This window comes from Acomys minous (genome assembly GCF_964271855.1).
Source record: "Acomys minous genome assembly, chromosome: 6".
In the NCBI taxonomy this organism is placed as follows: Eukaryota; Metazoa; Chordata; class Mammalia; order Rodentia; family Muridae; genus Acomys; species Acomys minous.
Genome location: NC_140487.1, coordinates 9,619,058 through 9,639,479, shown reverse-complemented (window position 1 = coordinate 9,639,479; position 20,422 = coordinate 9,619,058). Strand labels below are relative to the sequence as shown.

At 39.0% G+C, this 20,422-nt stretch overlaps 2 long non-coding RNA genes across 2 annotated transcripts in view; one reads left to right on the top strand and one right to left on the bottom strand.

Moving 5' to 3' along the window:
• LOC311599498 overlaps window positions 1–20,422 on the top strand; it is a 173,556-nt gene that overhangs the window by 126,316 nt on the left and 26,818 nt on the right. The window lies entirely within an intron of this gene.
• LOC311599499 overlaps window positions 11,810–20,422 on the bottom strand; it is a 93,079-nt gene continuing 84,466 nt past the window's right edge. The window contains exon 5 of the long non-coding RNA XR_014779917.1: window positions 11,810–11,870. This is a non-coding gene — a long non-coding RNA (uncharacterized lncRNA). The remainder of the gene's footprint in view (window positions 11,871–20,422) is intronic.

Here is a 20,422-nt window from a genome sequence, read left to right as displayed (position 1 = left end):
ATTATGATCATTTCTAGCTCAATCTATTTATCCACAAATTTCGGGAATTCCTTGTTTTGAACAGCTGAGTAGTATTCCATAGTGTATATGTACCACAGTTTCTTTATCCATTCTTCTATTGAGGGACACTTCGGCTGTTTCCATGTTCTGGCTATTATGAATAAGGCTGCTATGAACATGGTTGAGCAAATTTTTTTGTTGTGTGCTGGAGCATCTTCTGGGTATATTCCAAGGAGTGGAATAGCTGGGTCTTGAGGAAGCCCTATTCCCATTTTTCTGAGATAGCACCAGATAGATTTCCAAAGTGGTTGTAGTAGTTTGCATTCCCACCAGCAATGAAGGAGTGTTCCTCTCTCCCCACATCCTTGCCAGCATGTGGTGTCGCTTGAATTTTTGATCTTAGCCATCCTGATGGGTGTAAGATGGAATCTCAGCATTGTTTTGATTTGCATTTCCCTGATGATTAAGGAGGTTGATCATTTCTTTAAGGGTTTCTCAGCCATTTGATATTCCTCTGTTGAGAATTCTCTGTTTAATTCCATGCCCCATTTCTCAATTGCGTTATTTGGTTTGGTGGTGTTTAATTTCTTGAGTTCTTTATATATTTTGGATATTAGACCTTTGTCAGATGTAGGGTTGGTGAAGATCTTTTCCCAGTTTGTAGGCTGTCACTTTGTTCTCTTGACAGTGTCTCTTGCCTTACAGAAGCTTCTCAGCCTCATGAGGTCCCATTTATTAATTGTTGACATTAATGTCTGGGCTGTTGGTGTTCTGTTCAGGAAGTTGTCTCCTGTGCCAATATGTTCCAGGCTCTTCCCCACTTTTCTTCTAAGTGACTTAGTGTCTCTGGGTTTATGTTGAGGTCTTTAATCCACTTGTACAAGGTGACAAATATGGGTTCAGTTGCATTTTTTTACACATAGACATCCAGTTAGACCAGCACCATTTGTTGAAGATGCTATCCCTTTTCCATCGAATGGATTTGGCTTCTTTGTTGAAAATCAAGCAACCATATGTGTGTGGATTCATATCTGGGTCTTCGATTCGATTCCACTGATCAACCAGCCTGTTGCTGTGCCAGTACCATGCTGTTTTAATTACTATTGCTTTATAGTACAGTTTGAGATCAGGTATGGAGACTCCTCCGGAGCACCTTTTATTGTACAAGATTGTTTTATTGTATTCTGGGTTTTTTGTTTTTCCATATGAAGTTCAGAATTGAACTTTCAATGTCTTTAAAAAATTGTGTAGGAATTTTGATAGGGATTGCATTGAATTTGTCGATTGCTTTTGGTAGGATGGCCATTTTTATTATGTTAATTCTCCCGATCCATGAGCAAGGAAGATCCTTCCATCTTCTCATGTCATCTTCAATCTCTTTCTTTAGAGTTTTGAAATTTTTTTCAAACAAGTCCTTCACTTGCTTAGTTAGATTAACTCCTAAGTACTTTATATTGCTTGTGGCTAATGTGAAGGGTGTAGTTTTCCTAATTTCTTCCTCTGCAAGCTTGTCCTTTGTGTATAGGAAGGCTACAGACTTTTTTGAGTTAATTTTGTATCCAGCCAATTTGCTGAAGGTGTTTATCAGCTGTAGGAGTTCTCTGGTGGAATTTTGAGGGTCACTTATGTAGACTATCATATCATCTGCAAATAGGGATAATTTGAATTCCTCCTTTCCCATTTGGATACCCTTGATCTCCTTTTGTTGTCTTATTGCTCTGGCTAGAACTTCGAGTACTATATTGAAGAGATATGGAGAGAGTGGGCAGCCTTGCCTTGTTCCTGATTTTAGAGGAATTTCCTTGAGTATCTCACCATTTACTTTGATTTTGGCTATTGGCTTCCTATATATAGCCTTTATTATGTTGAGGAAAGTGCCTTGTATTCCTGATCTCTCTAAAACTTTAAACATGAATGGGTGTTGGATTTTATCAAATGCTTTCTCTGCATCTAAAGAGATGATCATGTGGTTTTTTATTTTCAGTGTGTTTATGTGGTGAATTACATTGATGGATTTCCGTATATTAAACCATCCCTGCATGCCTGGAATGAAGCCTACTTGGTCATGATGAATGATATCTTTGATGTGTTCTTGTATTCGTTTTGCAAGTATTTTATTTAGTATTTTTGCATCGATGTTCATAAGAGAAATTGGTCTGAAATTCTCTTTCTTTGTTGAGTCTTTGTTAGGTTTAGGTATCATTTAGGTATCAATGAGACTATGGCCTCATAGAATGAATTTGGTAATGTTCCATCCCTTTCTATCTTTTGGAGTAGCTTCGGTATTAGCTCGCCCTTGAAGGTCTGGTAGAATTCTGCACTGAAATGCTTATATTTTCTTTATTGTTACAAGGGATAATGTTGTTATTTGGAGATATTATTGGTCCGTGTGAACTGATTTGTTTTTAATATTCAAGTTTATAGACCAAAAATGAACTAAACTTCTCATTCCAAATATAACAAAAAATAGAGAGATTATGAAAGCAAATAAAAATATGTCAAGTGTAAATGACAGTATTTCTTTTTTTAAAGTCTTTTAAAATGTTTTAATTATTTATTCAGATTACAACTCAATTGTTAGCCCATCACTTGTATCCTCCCATTCCTCCTTCCCTCCTGCCTTCACCCTATTCTCATCCCCTAGATGTGTGACTGACAGGGACTTCCTCCCCCACTATATGGTCATAGGCTATCAAGTCTCATCTTGGTAGCCTGCTTATTCTTTCTTTGAGTGCCACCAGGACTCCCCACCAAAAGAGGTGGTCAAATATGGAGCACCAGAGTTCATGTCAAAGTCAGTCCGTACTCTCCACATAACTGTGGAGAATGTCCTGTTCATTGGGTAGATCAGAGTAGGGGTTCGATGTTTACTATTGTATTGTCCTTGGTTAGTGCAATAGTTTGAGCAGACTCCCCTGGGCCCCGATTCACCTGACATGATGTTCTTCTTGTAGGTTTCTAGGACCCTCTGGGTCCTTCTATTTCCTCATCTCCTATATTTCTCTTACCTAGAGTCTCAATAGGAGTCTTCACATCTATTCCAATCTCTTGGTAAGTGAAGACTTTTGTGGGACATGCATTTGGGCTAGTGCCTACTTATAAGTGAGTATATACCATGTGAGTCTTTCTGCTTCTGGGTTAACTCAGTCAGTATGATCATTTCTAGTCCCATCCATTTGTCCACAAATTTCGGGATTTCCTTGTTTTTAATAGCTGAGTAGTATTCCATAGTGTAAATGTACCACAATTTCTTTATCCATTCTTCAACTGAGGGACATTTAGGCTGTTTCCATGTTCTGGCTATTACAAATAAGGCTGCTATGAACATGGTTGAGCATATGTCCTTGTTGTGTGGTGTAGCATTTTCTGGGTATACCAAGGAGTGGAATAGCTGGGTCTTGAGGAAGCCCTATTCCCATTTTTCTGAGATAGCACCAGATAGATTTCCAAAGTGGCTGTACTAGTTTGCATTCCCACCAGCAATGAAGGAGTGCTCCTCTTTCTCCACATCCTCGCCAGCATATGGTGTCACTTGAAATTTTGATCTTAGCCATTCTGATGGGTGTAAGATGGAATCTCAGAGTCATTTTGATTTGCATTTCCCTGATGACTAAGGACGTTGAGCTTTTCTTTAAGAGCTTCTCAGCCATTCGATATCCTGTTGAGAATTCTCTGTTTAGTTCCAAGCCCCATTTCTCAATTGGGTTATTTGGTTTGGTGATGTTTAAATTCTTGAGTTCTTTATATATTTTGGATATTAGACCTTTGTCAGATGAGGGGTTGGTGAAGATCTTTTCCCAGTCTGTAAGGCAGTCACTTTGTTCTGTTGACAGTGTCTCCTGCCTTACAGAAGCTTCTCAGCCTCATGAGGTCCCATTTATTAATTGTTGGTGTTTTGTTCAGGAAGTTGTCTCCTGTGCCAATATGTTCCAGGCTCTTCCCCACTTTTTCTTCTAACCGATTTAGTGTCTCTGGTTTTATGTTAAGGTCTTTAATCCATTTGGACTTGAATTTTGTGCATGGTGACAAATATGGGTCCAATTGCATTTTTCTTCATGTAGACATCCAGTTAGACCAGCACCATTTGTTTAATAAGCTATCCTTTTCCCATTGAATAGATTTGGCTTTTTGTCAAAAATCAAGTGCCCATATGTGTGTGGATTCATTTCTAGGTCTTCGATTCGATTCCATTGATCCACCAGCCTATTGCTGTACCAGTACCATGCTGTTGTAATTACTGTTGGTCTATAGTATAGCTTGAGATCTGGTATGAAAATTCCTCCAGAGGATCTTTTATTGTACAGGATTGTTTCTGCTATTCTGTTTTTTTGTTTTGTTTTGTTTTGTTTTTCCATATGAAGTTGAGAATTGATCTTTCAATGTCTTTAAAATATTGTGCAGGTATATTTCCTTTAGATTTTCAAATTTTGTGGCATATATGCCTTTAAAGTAGGATCGTATGATTCTTTGTATTTCTTCAGTGTCTGTTGTTATGTCTCTCTTTTTGTTTCTGATTTTGTTGATTTGGATAGTGTCTCTCTGCCTTTTAGTTAGTTTGGCTAATGGTTTGTCTATCTTGTTGATTTTCTCAAAGAACCAGCTCTTGGTTTTGTTGACTCTTTTAATTGTTCTAGTTGTTTTTAATGTATTTATTTCAGCCCTGAGTTTGATTATTTTCAGATGTCTACTCCTCTTGGGTGTTTTTTCTTCTTTTTTTCTAGGGCTTCCATATGTGTTGTTAGGTTGCTTATGTGAGATATTTGCATTTTCTTTCTAAAGGCACTTAGTGCTATGAATTTTCCTCTTAGCACTGCTTTCAATGTGTTCCACAAGTTTGGGTATGTTGTTCCTTTATTATCATTGAATTTCAGGAAGTCCTTAATTTCTTTCTTTATTTCTTCCCTGACCCAGGTGTCATTAAGTAGAGAGTTGTTTAGTTTCCATGTGTGTGTAGGCTTTTTGTTATTTTTCTTGTTGTTGAAGTCCAGCCTTAGATCATGGTGATCTCATAGGATGTAAGGTATTATTTCAATCTTCTTGTATCTTTTGAGGCTTGCTTTGTTTTTCTTCTGTCTGTGCCTTTATCACTGTCTCCATTTGCATCTTCAGATCTTGAACTGGTAAACAGCAGTATTTAAAATGCCCTCTTCAACTAAGAAAGAACAAACATCTTCTATGTTTGGAAAAGCATCTATTTCTTCCTTTTTCTTTTACCCAGAAAAGTCTGAGATGAGAACTGAAGTGCCTCCACCCAGTCCATAGGCTCAGTTATCCAGTCTGGTGTCTTAGAGTAACACAGTGGTGATTGTGTTAAGGTAAATGTTATTCAAACTTATATCTTACTTTCCTATTAAGTAATAGTAAATCAATTTTTTCTTTCCAATAAAATGTCTTGCCATGTTGCCCAGGTTGGTCTTGAACACATGATCGTCCAGTGTTCCTCCCAGACCCCAGCGTATCTGGGATTATAAGTGTGTATCACTGTCTTTGGCAGTTTCTATGTATTACAGAGTTAACACTGTAAGCAAGGGTGCAGTGAAACTGCTGAGCCAGACCACTTTATGAGTAAAATCAACAGTTGATTGATGATGAAACTGCTAAGGCTCTCTCTGGGCAGAGAGCAAAGAGAAGGGCAAAATGGAAGAAAAGTGGATTGTATATGACAATCAGCAGGGTAAGATCTTTGCGCTGATATAAGCTGTTTGGATTTGGATTCGTCAGGGAAGTAAATGCTCTTTCCTGAGGTAGTTGACCTTTGGGGTGTGACTAAGGAATCCTGGTGGTTTAAGGTAGGCTAGTAGTAAACAGAAACTGGACTGTAGGCCTTTGTTCACTCAGTAACAATCCTTCTGTTTACTTGGTCACAGTCTCTTTGTTGTTGTGTTGTTTTGTTTGTTTTTTGTTTATTTAAAAATTTATTATGTTTCTTTTTTACATATACATTTATATTAATACACATAAATAAAATAAACTACATATATCACAAAGAATCATGAAACAATCAGGAAATATATACATGTAACATTCATAGTGTTTTGGCTATTTGTATTTGGCAAATTTGAAGAAAACATGTTTCGTATCTTGGTAAGTCTAAAACTCTGAATGAAAATAAATATCTATCATATCTCATTTCTATCAAATTAAAACATCTATCTAGACCTAAAAACATCTTAACTCCTAAACAATTAATCTTAATTGTAAGACTAAACTGTCTGGTTTTCAACCCCATCAGATACTTGAGAAGGAATAATGTTGATTACTTGAATATGCCAGGAGAGCAGGGTAGTAGCTTTCCAAATGAGAAGATTATAGAGACAGTTGGTTACCTGAATAGCCACCCAAAACTCTCTATGTGTCACAGCATCATCTTCAGCCTTCTGGCCCAATATATCTGACAGACATATTTGTGAGGCAGGAACTGTTGAGGACTTGCTTACCTTGTCTTGGCAGAGTTTTGCTGTCACCTGTACCTGAATCCAAGGTAGCCCATTGTAGGCAGAATTTTGTCTGTGGCAGAAACAAGGACTTTTCCCCCAGTGTCTTCTTTGCTGCATTTGAAGCCATCTCTATAGGGCGGTTCTTTGATGCTCATCATCTTCTTTGAGGTAGACTGGGTGCTGCCAGGAGTTAACCTGTCTTGTTGTCAAAGAATATTTAAAATAATAAAAACATCTTTAACTGCCATATTCTATGGGTCTCTGAGGCTTCTGAAGATCTTATCTAACTATTCTACCTTATCTATCTATAGAATTCTATCTATCTGTTAAACCTAGGATGTATATTCTTGTGATAAAAATAGATTAGTAATTGACATGACCATGATTTGATCAACTAACAATTAACTTGTATTACTTATCTTAAATAGCCTGCAATACCACTTTCAAGGTATTGGAAGTAAGCCTTGTATTATAATTGAGTTGTATGGGTACAATATCTCCTATTAGAGTAGATGTAGAATATGTGAAGATATATATAATATGTAAAGAATGATCTTAAGTTTGAATTCTACACCAATGTATCAAAGTTAAACTTATTTTGTATCAATATACAAAATTCTATAAAAATGAATTTAAAAATCTTAATTGTAAGTTACAATTAAGGCCTTAAGTTGAGGAGTAGATTCACTAATCTACTTTTTGTCCTATCATCCCTATATATTTCTATATTCCTCTTTTCTTTTCAACACCTATCTCCATACCTATGAAAGAAAGATAAAGGAAAAGAGAGACATCCCTTTCATTTACAACATTTTCATCACCCCAACCACTTGGGGGTTCTGCTTTGGACTGAACACAAATGACTCATCTTTTCATTTCCCACTTGCAGTCCCTAGTCTTGGCATGATGTTTTGCTCAAAGCAGCAAGTGTATGTTTTCTAAACCAAGAAAGAAACATACAGATTTATAAATCATAAGGAGAGTTTTCAATTGACCAAAATAACTAATGACACCATAAATGTGTTTCCGATGTAGCTTTAGCCTAAATGATAAATCTCATAGTAGATTATCTCAGTAAATCTTTACAGGTCATATGCTGTATTCAAAGTATATACTGAACTCTGTTGAAAAACAATTAAACTTCTTTGATCATCAGTATTGCTGAAGATGATAGTTTTAAGGCATTAAGACTGTAGCCTACACTTGTCTTTGAACTTATAGAAATCCTCCTGACTCAGCATCTTAGAGATCCAGATGACAATTGTGAGTCACTATGCTTAGCTCTGAAGAAGTTTTAAAAACATAGATTCTGAGGGCTAGAGAGATGCATTGCTTAGCAGTTAAGAGCATGTTCTGTTCTTGCAATGGATGTGGATTTGATTCCTAGCAACCACATCAGGTGGCTCATAATTTTCCATAATCTCAGTGCCATGGCATTTGTGGGCACATCTACCATGTGTATGTGATCCAGATAGACATAGTTAAATATAAAACAAATGCTTAATGAGAGAAAAATACAGACTCTGGATTTCCCTCCTGTGGGTGCTGGCCTACCTGCACTCAGAGGCTCCCTATGCAGCTTAAGTCTTGCAACTGCTTCTTATTTATGCTGAGCAGGCTTAGGGAATACAGCTTACCAGGTAAGAGCTGAAAATATGATTGCTAATTACATACCTTACTTAGATTCATGTGATCTATATCTTGTACCTTGACTACTTTGTCTTAAGAGGGACTAAGGAGAAGTTGCTAAAAAAAAATCCTCAGTATTTTTTTTTATCGTTTGTGAAATTTGGAAGGAATGCTTATTTTTTTTAATTAAATTACATGATATGTCAAGTATTATCTGTATCACAGAGTGCTAGCATACCATACTTTTCCTTGTTAGGATAATCTAGGAATATTAGTAGTAACAATTGAAGAGAGTGCCACTTTATCATTTGACAAAAATACATGATTACCATGGTAACTACTGAGATGGGACAGGCTGTCTCCTAAGAGGCAGAGAATAGAAGCAAGCATCAGCTGGAAGAGAAGCACGCTAACTTCCCACAAGGGATAATCTTAGCTGTATTTGTATAAACTCAGGTCAGTTTAGTTGCGACATCTAAATTAAATTATTTTAGACACTTGGCATAGAAACTGCACATTAGAGACTTTGCATTCACAAGAATTAACTTTTCTTTTTAATTAAGTCACCTGGTAAAGAGAAATCAAGCAAGTTTTGTCATGTGAAACAACAACAAAATAGGAACAAAACTGATATTTTCCTTTATGGTAATAATAATTATAGCAATTTAGGTGAAAGGAGGCTTTGTATTCTTAACTACTTCATGTATATGATGTCATTCATTCCATATAGTGGTGCCACACACTGAGTCCTACTGTTTTTCCATCTCATGAAAGATGGCGTTCAGTTTCAGGCAGGCTCAGTAATGTACCTTCTGTCATAGAGCTAGCACACAGTAGAGCCAAAGTGAAATCCTTACTGCTTTCAGGGAATCTGGCCCTAAGAGCACATAATTTGTAACACAAGAGAGAGAAACGGCAGTCTTTATAAGTCAATATTCTCACTTAGAGAACACCAAAACATCTGTGGAAAAGTGTCTGTTTCCTATGTTTTTCTAAAAGGGAAAAGGATGTGTGATCTTGTCATTTCTCAAATTACCCTTCACTATCTTTAATTTACTGATGATTTCAGCTATGCAGTTATGCAATAAATATTGTAGTGTATAAAACAAATATTAAACACTATTCTTACTGTACATATAAAGATATAGGAAACTCATGTATTAAAACAGTTCATAATCTAGTGATGAAAAGGAAACAATTGCATTATGCTCTATGTGGAGTTGCACAATAAAAAGAGGTGTTTCTCAGTGTAGAAATGGATAAAAACTGCTGTGCAGAAGAATGCTTAGATCTAATGTTAAGCAGATCTAGGGAGGTGGGAGCTGAAGGGTACATCCTTTCGTAGGCATGAGCTCATAAAATGGCTTGATGGTGGGTGTGAACACAGCTCTGCGAAGCTGCATTTTAGTGGGAAAAGAAGAGAACCAGGAGTGGGTGGGAGAAATAGGTAGCAGACAGGGGCTATTGACACAATCATTTAAATTACTCTTGAAACTGTGCCAAGAACTTAGCATTTATAATTTCATGAGGAAGTGTGCAGCTCAGCTAGATATGGTTTCCCTCAGTAACACACCCTGGATGGAGGCAGAGTTTGATTTCATCTCTGATTAATCTCAAGGGATGCATTTCTTCTCTAGATCTCATACTTAGATGCTTGGAGACTACTGTTCTGTGAGGAGTAACAATCTGTGTGAAATGCTAAGTTATCATGTGCCAGGTCATTAGGTGAAGGAATGAAGAGAGGTGGTATAAGTATCACTTGGGAACTTGGGCCTACAAGACTTGATGTTCAACTACACGGGACATGGTGACCACACATGAAGTTAAAGGGAAAGGATGCTCTGAGGTAAGAGCTGAGTTTTCTATTTAGGTGTTTTGAAAGATTATGGCTATAATAACTAGGATTAAAATATAAGAGTAGTCAAGTGACAACACATGCTGGTGAGGTTGTGGAGAAGGGAGAACACTCCTTCATTGCTGGTGGGAGTGCAAACTTGTACAAACATTTTGGAAATCAATCTGGTGTTTCCCAAGAAAATTAGGAATAGCTCTCCCTCAAGACCCAGCTCTGCCGCTCCCGGGCATATCCCCAAAAGATGCTCTACCATACAACAAGAACACCTGCTCAGCTATGCTCACTGCAGTTTTATTTGTAATAGACAGGAACTGGAAACAACCCAGATGTCCCTCAACCAAAGAATGGATACAGAAACTGTGGTTCATTTACACAATGGAATACAATGCAATTTGCAGGCAAATGGATGGAATTAGAAAAGGTCGTCCTAAATGAGGTAATCCAGACCCAGAAAGACACACATGATATCCACTTACTTACAAGTGGATATTAGCCATAAAGTTCAGGATGGCTATGCTATAATCCACAGACCCAAAGAAGTTAAGTAACAAGGAGGGCCCAAGGGAGGATGCTTCAGTCTCACTCAGAAGGGAAAAGAAGCATTGGAGTTGGATAAAGGGAGAGAACTGGGTAGGAGACGGGGTAGGGAGGGCAGTAAGAGTAGGGATGAGGGGTAGGGAGGGCAGTAAGAGTAGGGATGAGGGGTAGGGAGGGGGAGTAAGAGTAGGGATGAGGGGTAGGGAGGGCAGTAAGAGTAGGGATGAGGGGTAGGGAGGGCAGTAAGAGTAGGGATGATGGGTAGGGAGGGGAGTAGGTGAGAGAATGGAGATAGGAGGTGGGGACATCTCTGGCATGTGCTACAGATCTGGGAAGGGGTCCACTAACTGAAACTTCTAGCAGCAGGGGATGTGGAGCCAGGCATTACTTCCAGTGGTGGGATAAGGACACCAGACCCACCACAAAAGCTTTGACCCCAAATTTCTACTGTGTGTAAGATATGCAAGGACAAAGATAGAGCTAAGATTTAGGGAATGTCCAACCAAAAACTGGTCCTATTTGGGACACATCTTATGGGAGAGAACCAATCCCTGACACTATTAATGTTACTCTGCTATGTTTGAGGACAGGAGCCTAGAAAAACACGTCTGAGAGGCCAAACATTAGACAGAGCTCAGGGAGCCCTGTGGAAGAGTTGGTGAAACAATTCAGGGAGCTGGAGGCGGTCAAGACCTCCACATGAAGACCTACAGAGTCAACTAACCTGGGCCCACGGGGGCTCACAGAGACTGAACCAGCAACCAAAACACATACATAGACTGGTCCTAGCCCTGCTACATATATGTAGCATATGTGCAGCCTGGTCTTCATGTGGGTCCCGAGCAACTGGATTGGGAGCCCTCTCTGATTCTTATGCCTGCCTTTGGATCCCATTCCCGTAATAGGGCAGCCTTGCCTGGCCTCAGTGGGAGAGGGTATATACCTAGTCTTGCAGAGAGTTAATGTGCCAGGGTGGACTGGCACCCATGGGGAACCTCTCCCTTCTCTGAGGGGGAGGAGAGGGCGAAATGGGGGTAGGTGTGTGTGAGGGGGAAGAAGGGAAATGTGATCAGGATGCAAAGTAATAAATAAATAAATAATGGAGAAAAAATAAAATCATACATATTTTCTGGAAATAAATACATATAAAATAAATAAATATACATATTTTGTGGAAAAAAGAAGTAAAGATTAGGAGAATATTTAGAATATCTTGAGATAATGGAATATAGAATAATTATTTACAATAGTGAAAATTTAAAATATAAAACAACAAATATAAGCACTTACTTTCAATCAAAGAAAAGATAGTTCGGAAGTCTTTGAAAGTGAATTATACCTCAATGACTTCTCTCTCTGTTGTTGACATGCCACTGTGCCTTCTCGGTAGGCAGTCTTTCCATGCCTGGAAGCTGTGAAGTTCAGAAAGAGTGAGTTGATAGTTGTGGCAGGACATCACGGCTGCAATAGCACCAGGTGCTGCAAATTCTATTCACGAATACTCTCAACAACTCCTAAGCTAAGAACTGCTCCTACTGCCAATGCTAGCTAGACAAATGAACAACAAAAACAACAGCAAAAAACCAGCTCATTGGCTTGTCCATACCAGCACTGGGTCAGCAGAAGGGACAACAGTGTTTTAACACAGAAATTCCCCCTCTGGCTACACACTGGAATCACTTATAAAGTTTCAGACAGCACTGGCAGGTGGCCTGGGGACATGGGTTACTTAGCAGGTATCAGAGCTGAGTTGAATCCCTAGATCCCACATGGTGGAAGAGAACCAGCTCCCACAGGTTGTCTTCTGATCTCTCCAAACATAGAGAAAGAGAGAACAGCTTAAATGTTAAATGTATCTAACTTTCTTAAGGAGTTGGCTCGTGATAATGTGAACCCCTGATTAAAAGGCATTCTTCTATATCTTCATACACATCTTCCCAAATGGACGGCATTGAATTAGCACACAGACTGTGCTTGGTTTATCTGAAATGGCCAAACAATGCTATCCTCTTCATGAGAGGATCAGGAAAAACTACCACACATATTAACCCTCTTGTTACTGCTTTTGACTTAGTGTTTAAAAATCTATGCATAAACTTCCAGTCATTGTTGGTGTGGTGCCAGATGCTATACCTACATTTGCTTTTATCTTTTACTTTTTAGACAGAAATTAGCTGTCTAATTTCTACTTTGAAGTTACAAAGAAACAGACTTATGTTGGGTAACATAGCCAATGGAATTTAATGTTGGGATTAATTTTCAAATGTTGGAAAGTCTAAAGGGAAAATAGTCTGGGCAGGAAACTCTGAATTAGGACAGACAGAAATCATGCTTGAAAAAAATGGAGAGAATTTGTAGCCAGAATTTAGGTGTTTGGACAATTTTTGGGAGGCAGGGCCTTGGAGGTGCCCAGTTGCAGTGAGAGCCAAGCAGATGCAGCCACTGCACAAGATACTTTGTAATGCTAAGACAGAGTACAATATCCTGGTCTCCTCTTACTTTCTCTTCAAATGAAGGAGCCTAATAGAAAACAAGTTTTCATGGATCTTAGGGTGCACAGGCTTAGGTAACATGCACTACGATATAGAAGCTGGAGAGACAGGGTAACTCTGCAAGCAAGTTGGCAAGTAGCTGGCATTAGGATGCTGGTCTATGTAGTCCTGGAATGTGTATATATATATATTCCTCAAGTCTTATTTAATATAAGTAGATTAGGATAAAATGCAATTGGAAAGTTATATGAGTTTTACTGTTAGGTTATAAAGTAAAAACTCATATTAGTAATTGCTATGACATTATCAGTTTCTCCACTGACAGGTTCAAAGTAGAATATATTGTCATGTAAGTATATAAAAACATTTTGACATATTGTAAAACAAAGAACAGACATAGATACATATACATGAAGAAACACAAAGGCGATAACTTTGGGCAGATGTAATTTCAATGTATAAAATCCCATGGGTACTAAACAGTGAGTGGTGATCTAACAGGAACACTAAAGGTTTTATTTTTAGATAAATATCAAGTTTTATTTCTGTGAGTTAATTTATAGGTTCAAAATTAAAAAGAATATTTCCCCTCAAAAGCTACCCTGGTTTCATGCATTAAAAGGGAAGAGTGGATTTGTCTTCGTGCAAGCATGCCACTGAGCAGGAGGCATGCAGCTCTAGATAAGCTTCCTCCCATATGTTGGTCCTCATGCGATTCTGTTTCTAGACCACTTGCTTGTTATTAGACATTATCCTTTTTAAGGCTGATGAGTCTGTTTAAAGATAAAATATTTGTGTGGCGCATTGGCATGAGACACTCCCTGATGTATTTACACTGAACCACAGACACAGACCCTGAACATTGTGTTACTTTTCTTTTTTTTCAATATTTTCACTTTATTACACATGTATAAAACAAACTACATACAGCGGGGAGAAACATGTGACAATCATGAGAATAATGAGTTCTATACATGTTACATTCATAGTGAATTGGCCATCTGCATTCAACCCATTTGAAGGAAGTGACTTTCCTGTCTTGTTGGGTCTAAATTTCCGAATAAGATTCAGTATCGATCCTATCTCAACTCAAAGGGTTTAAATTCTTTATCTTGATCTAAAACCATCTTGTCCCCTAACCAGCTAAACTTGGTTATAGAACTATATTATCTTGTCTTCAATGCCCCTCAGAGACTTGAGAAGGAATAAAACTTAAATTCCTGAGTGAACCAGCAGTGTGGGTTAGCAGCTTCCAAAATGTGCAAATTGACTTAAGACAGTTTACTGCCTGACCAGTCACCCAATACACTTTATAGCGTTAGAGCCTCATCTTCAGCTTTTTGGCCTAATATCTCTGCCAGACTTGTTCGAAGGGCAGGAACTATTGAGGACTTGCTTACCCTGACTTGGCAGAGAGTGGCCATTGACTCTGCCTGCATCTAAGTTGCCCACTTTTAGGCAGATTTTGTTTGTGGCAGGAATGAGGACATTTTGCCCAGTGGCTTGTTTGCCACCTTTGAAGCCATCTCCATAAGGAGGTTCTTTGATGCTCATCATCTTCTTTGAGGTTGGCTGGGTGTTGTCAGGAGTTAACTTGTCTTGTTGAAGAAATTTATGATGATAAGAACAACTTTAAATGCCATATTTTGTGCGTCTTGAGGCTTTTGAAGACCTTATTCAACTAATTTACCACATATATCGATAGAGTCATATCTATCTGTTAGACTTAGGATATATATTCTTCTGTTTAAATCTGCCAAGTATTTGACATGCCCATGTTTTGTATCAATATACTAAATTCTATAGCAATGACTTAGACATAACCCTCATTATAAGTAACAATTAAGGCCTTGAGTTAAGGAGTAGGTTCAATCATCTAGCTTTTGTTCTATCCTCCCTCTATGTTCCTAAATCTCCCTTTCTTTCCTTTCAGCTCTGATCTCATTGCCTATGTATGCAAGATAAAGGCCCCTAATATTTTCTCTGTATAAGACCAATAATGACTTAAGACCACCTCCCAATGAGAATAAGCATTTGTAGATCAAGCGAGCAAACAGCAACCTATATAACCCTCCCCCAAGGGAATGGGGCATCGTTCTTTTAAGGTTTCTTCAGGTTCAAGTGGGGCAAATAATACCTTGGAATGGGCCCCCCAAAGTTGGAGAGAATGGTTAAGCAATCTAGTGTTTACATTTGTGGTTCAGTTTCTAAATGTTGAGAGATTCCAGGCTTAGTAGGAGATTGAAATGGTGGTCCAAATTGGATCAGAAGTTTTCTACAATGTTGTCCAGGAAGCTGTCCAAATCTGATGGGTAAAAGCAACAGATCTGGGGCTGGGGCTGGAACAAGGAGGATGCAGGATGTCAGTGTCCATCGTACTGGGAGGAATGATTCCTGTCAGGTCTGATCCAGCTGGTTATTTTGTTCTGAGATCATAATTTCTCACAAGCATTATACAGTTCCAACATTATAATTGTATGAGGTGTGCGGGATGCACAGAACAATTAAAGCTAGTTTTCTGGTCATTGTGTGGGTCAATGTAAGGCATTTGCCAATCTTCCTTCATGCCTTACTAGCAGTGGCCTCTAATACTAAGTCACAGAAAACCTGTGGTCAACATGAGCCCTCTCTATGCCTTTACATTTATATCTCTGCCAGTCTCAGAACTATTCCCATATAGTAGGATTAGGAATATAAATTACCTGCTTGTTCTGTAGTTTGAGTTCTTTACATCTCAACTGTAGCCCCCTCTCTTGTGTTACTTTTCTAAGGCAACATTGGTCTGAGGAGTGGAAACACAAAAGTTAAAAAAAAAAGGGTTAGGAAGGGAAAGATCCTTCTCAGGGTTTTCCCAGACAGGTGTCTATTTATTAGTCTCTCCTACTGAAATGATTGCTTCACTCACTTGAAACACTTATGTTGCAGGGATCTGCGTGGTTGCTGTTTTGTTCTCACATGATTATGGTGGTGTGGTGGTTTCTGTTGTCAACTTGACAGAATCTAGGAGTGACTGACAGAGAGGCCTCTGGGCATGCATGTGGGCATTGCATTAATTGAGCTGGCAAGACCCACCCACTGTGGGCAGCATGACTCATGGTGTGGTTGCTGGACTGTGTAAATGGATAAAGGGAACTGAGAGCAGCACGCATTCACAGTTTTTCGTTTTCTTATTACGAGTGCACTGTGACCAGCTGCTTCAAGTTCCTGGAGCCTTGGTTTCTCCTCTGATGAACCTTTCTCTTGAACTGTGAGACCAAATACACCATTTCTTCCTTTTCTTGTTTTTGTTGGAGTACTTTATCATAACAAGAAGAAAATTAGCTAAGACAATCGTGTTTCTCTTGAACTTTATATTTTGCCTTCCTGAGGCACACACTGTTAAGTTTGGAGAAGCCGTTCAATAGGGCAATAGACAGGACACTTCCAACTGCAGAGCAGACAGAATAACATGTTGCAGCAGCTGGCTATGGAACTACACAGCATGAAAGAGTAATTGCACTGGGTTAACTCAATATTGGTCACCAAGCCATCAAAACAATAATTATATTGGGGAAATCACTATTCTCTTCATTTGAAGCAATATTTATTCATTGGAAACATCTTTAGTAATAGATGATCTGATATGAGCAGGCATATGAGTGACATTGCATAATACAGTTAAAAATTATAGTCAGGTCATTAAAACTCCCAACATCAAAGTGAATATAGCAATTTCTTTTTCTATTACACATTTATCATTCATTTGGCTTAAATCTCTGTATAGTTCTTGAAGAATATATTTTCTACTAATCAGTCAGATTCAACCACAGACAGAGAATTATATAATTAAGGTTGTCTGAAAGCAAATCAGTCCTGTCAGCATCACATTCAAGACCCGGCTTCCAAAGAGAAATGTAGACCTGTCCTGAATAGTCAAATCTCTGATGAGATCCTGTCAGTAGTGATAAAAGAATGGGCACTTACAGGATTGCATTTTATGATTAGCTGACTACTGGAGAGGTTGTACACTAATACTAGACAGTTCTTAAATGAAGTATGTGTCTAGGGTATGCGAGCTACCATATGTCCTGGTCTTCCCTAGGTATTCCAGGAGGGGTTCACTGGTTCTCTCATTTGTTACAATGTTCATTTTCATGAACCTAAAGGAATCTTAGGACTTATAAGTTTTCTGCTACTGAAGGTTTTATTCAGCTGATTCTGAAATAGCTTTCCATTTCTTGATTGTTCTCAGGTTTTAGAGAGCTACAATGACAGTGGCAGAATCATTGTTCTGCATTAAAGAATTTGTGCATTTGTTTTCTAACATCACAAATGGCCTGAGTCCATCTCTTCCCAGCAATGGAACAGGATATGTTCCTCAAGGGATACAATTGTTCAGGATTTCCTCTGTACCAAAACTGAACCAGCTGTCCTGCCAGGGTGGTCTTAATGAGCATCTGGAAATTAACATGCTCATATAAACCACAGCTCTTTCCACATTTGTTTTCTCTGTTGACACCATTCAGGCTTCCAGTGAGAAAGACCCCAGTTGGGTGTTGAAGTCAGGCTTTTACAGGTGTTTCCTCCTACCAATGTGATTTTGTGGAAAAGGTAGTCTGTTGTCCTTGATAATCTCATTTTGGTCCAGCATGCCTCTTTGAAGCTATTTCCTCAGTAGCCACTGAACTTTCAAATGTGTATAACCAATACTATGCTTCCTTGATCTATGTCATGCAAAGACTCAGACCTTGATAAGAACCATACTGTACAGAAACTAGTTTAAACTAGTTTGTAGTAATTTTACATTAGTATTTCATCATCTTCTCTCTCTCTCTCTCTCTCTCTCTCTCTCTCTCTCTCTCTCTCTCCTTTGAGACAGGTCTCCATGTGTAGTTCATGTTAGCCTTGAGCTCACTATTTATCCCAGGCTTGAGTTGAACAGTTGACTTCAGCATTCTTCTGCTTCAGCATACTGAGGGCTGGGGTCATAGGTGTACATTACCAAGACTGGCAGCCTTCAGATTTTAATTTTCTTCAAGGTTGCCAAATACAAATAGCCAAAACACTATATAAATGCAATGTTAATATAATTCCTGATTGTTTCGTGGTTCTTCTTGCTGTATGTTGTTTATTTTATATATGTGTAATAATATAAATGTATACATAAAAAGTAAAAAAAAAGAATAATTTGAACTTGAATATAAAAATACATTGGCCAATTTTACACAGAATTATCTTACTTTTCATTATCCATCATTCTTATACTATTTCCTACACTACCCTGTTTTTAAAATGTTATTTTTCATATTTAATGGGACCCAGGAGCCATGGGACAGAGGAGAGCCGGCCTGGAGTAAGAGTGGGGTCCAGGCATGTCTAAAACACAGAAATCTCATTCTGACATTAGCAGGAGTAGGGCCGCTGGCTCCCCCTGACCAGAACCTGCATGTCCTGGGATGCATATAGCCTTGCACCCAACATTGCTCCCCACCAGGAACAATGTTAAGCTTCCTCTCCCCTTATAAGGTCATGTCCAGCAGCACCTGGAATTCCTCCTTGTGTAAATGAGGCATGCGCAGTACCCTGGCTCTGGACAATGGGACAGTGATGTTCAGTTACCTGAAAGCTTCTACCCTGAAAATGGTTTAAGCAGCCCCAGTTCCCTCCAACTAAATGAGCTGTCTCACTGAAGCTGGCCTCTGGAGAGTCTGTTCTCCTTGTGCTCGCAACCACCTGAGGTCTATTTCCCCCCCCCCCCCCCCGTGCCCCTCCCACCCTCCCCTCACTGCCCCACCCTCCACTCCCCACCCTGACCCCTCTCAGATCTACTGCTTGTGATAGTGAGATAGCAGGCAATCATGCCAGAATGGGTAGGGGAATGGAGCCTGAATGGCACATAATATTTCAGGAGATTCAGCCAGATACCACCTTTGAAGAAATATAAAGTTTTAAATCTTCCTAAGAGGATAAGTAGTAGATGTTTACAGTGTTGAAGGAAAATGACCTAAACAAGAGTCTTTAGATTTCTCATTTAGCACTCTCAGCTTCAAGATCAGTGGAGGCAGGGAAAGGGTGAGAAGGAACTATTGATGCAGTGGCCCATCACTCTGCTAGGGTGATCAATTTGATATAATTCCTTGATATAGCCATTTCTACCAGTGTCTGATGGATCCCCAGTGTCCGTTTACATCTCAGATTAGCATCCCACAATCACATTTCAATCATTGTGGTCAAAAGTACTGTTTCAGGAAGGAACAGAAGTAGACGGCTCAGACATTAGTCGACTGAACACACCATACTTTAGCATCTCACGGCTCAGAGGTGGCTTGTCTGAGGGGTGCTCATATATTTGTGTCTCTATCAAAAAGCATACCATCCTGAGACATTTTAATGTCACTTGGCTTTGACCTAGTGATAGTGAAATTTGTGATTTGGTGGTTCTGCTTAAAAGAATGGTATAGTTCTACATGATTATGTATGTGGAAATGAGAAAGGTAAAGTAAAAAGGTATGAAAGAAGCAGAAAGATGAAACATTTATAAATAAATAATCTGAAAGAGATAGCACAGATCTGTTGTCAGTCTGATCTACAACCATCTAACACAGCAGTTCTTAGGTCTTCCCTTTTTCCAGCAACAAGTTCTATTATCCAGTATAAAATGGGCACACGGGGACCTGGGTTAGGTTCTTGGCATACTCAACCTGATTACTGATTTTATGATCTATTCTCCTTCTTCCAAATGATCGCCTCTTCCCAACTGTCTATGGTCCCTACTGTCATTATATTCCTGTGGATTTTATAATTGGGATATTCCCTTTCATGTGGAAATGTGTTTGGTGTCTCTTTGGAAAAAGATAAGACTAATTGGCAACTTTGGCAACCATTCGTCTTGAGTCTAGCAGGTCCTGGCAGGAAAAAGAGCTAAATGCTCAAATCCTCAAGCTGTCAGATAGCAGATGCCTGTTCACAAGAGAGAACAAAGGACCCCATGGAACAAAGTGGAGACTTCTGGGGATGTTGTCAGTCAGAAGGGAATCTGACTGCTTTCCTGATCACCTCTGTGTGTTCTGAGTTTGTGTGCTATCCCCTCACCCTACCTCTCCAAGGCCATGCCTCCACCTGTTGAGAAAATATTACCCTAAAGGGAACACCTATGGATAAAACCTAGAAATGTCGCTGTTACCACATGACTGCATCTCTGATGAAATCATTGCATTAGGAAGTGTCAAGTGCTTTCCACCAGCCTTCCTCTGTGGCTGTGTTATAATGCATGGCCCTGTGCTCAGTCCTGCCAAATTCATGGAGGCTCTGACTGTTTTCTGGCCCCAGACATTGGCAAGAGAACAACATTTCATATACAAGGAGTCAACAACATGTTTCTAGGCACTTGATATCTGCTGCTTTTCATTATCTCTTGCTTTTTTGATATATATGGGAAGGGCATATAAGAGAATAATATGGCATGCAAGATTTCTAACTATTATTGATTGATG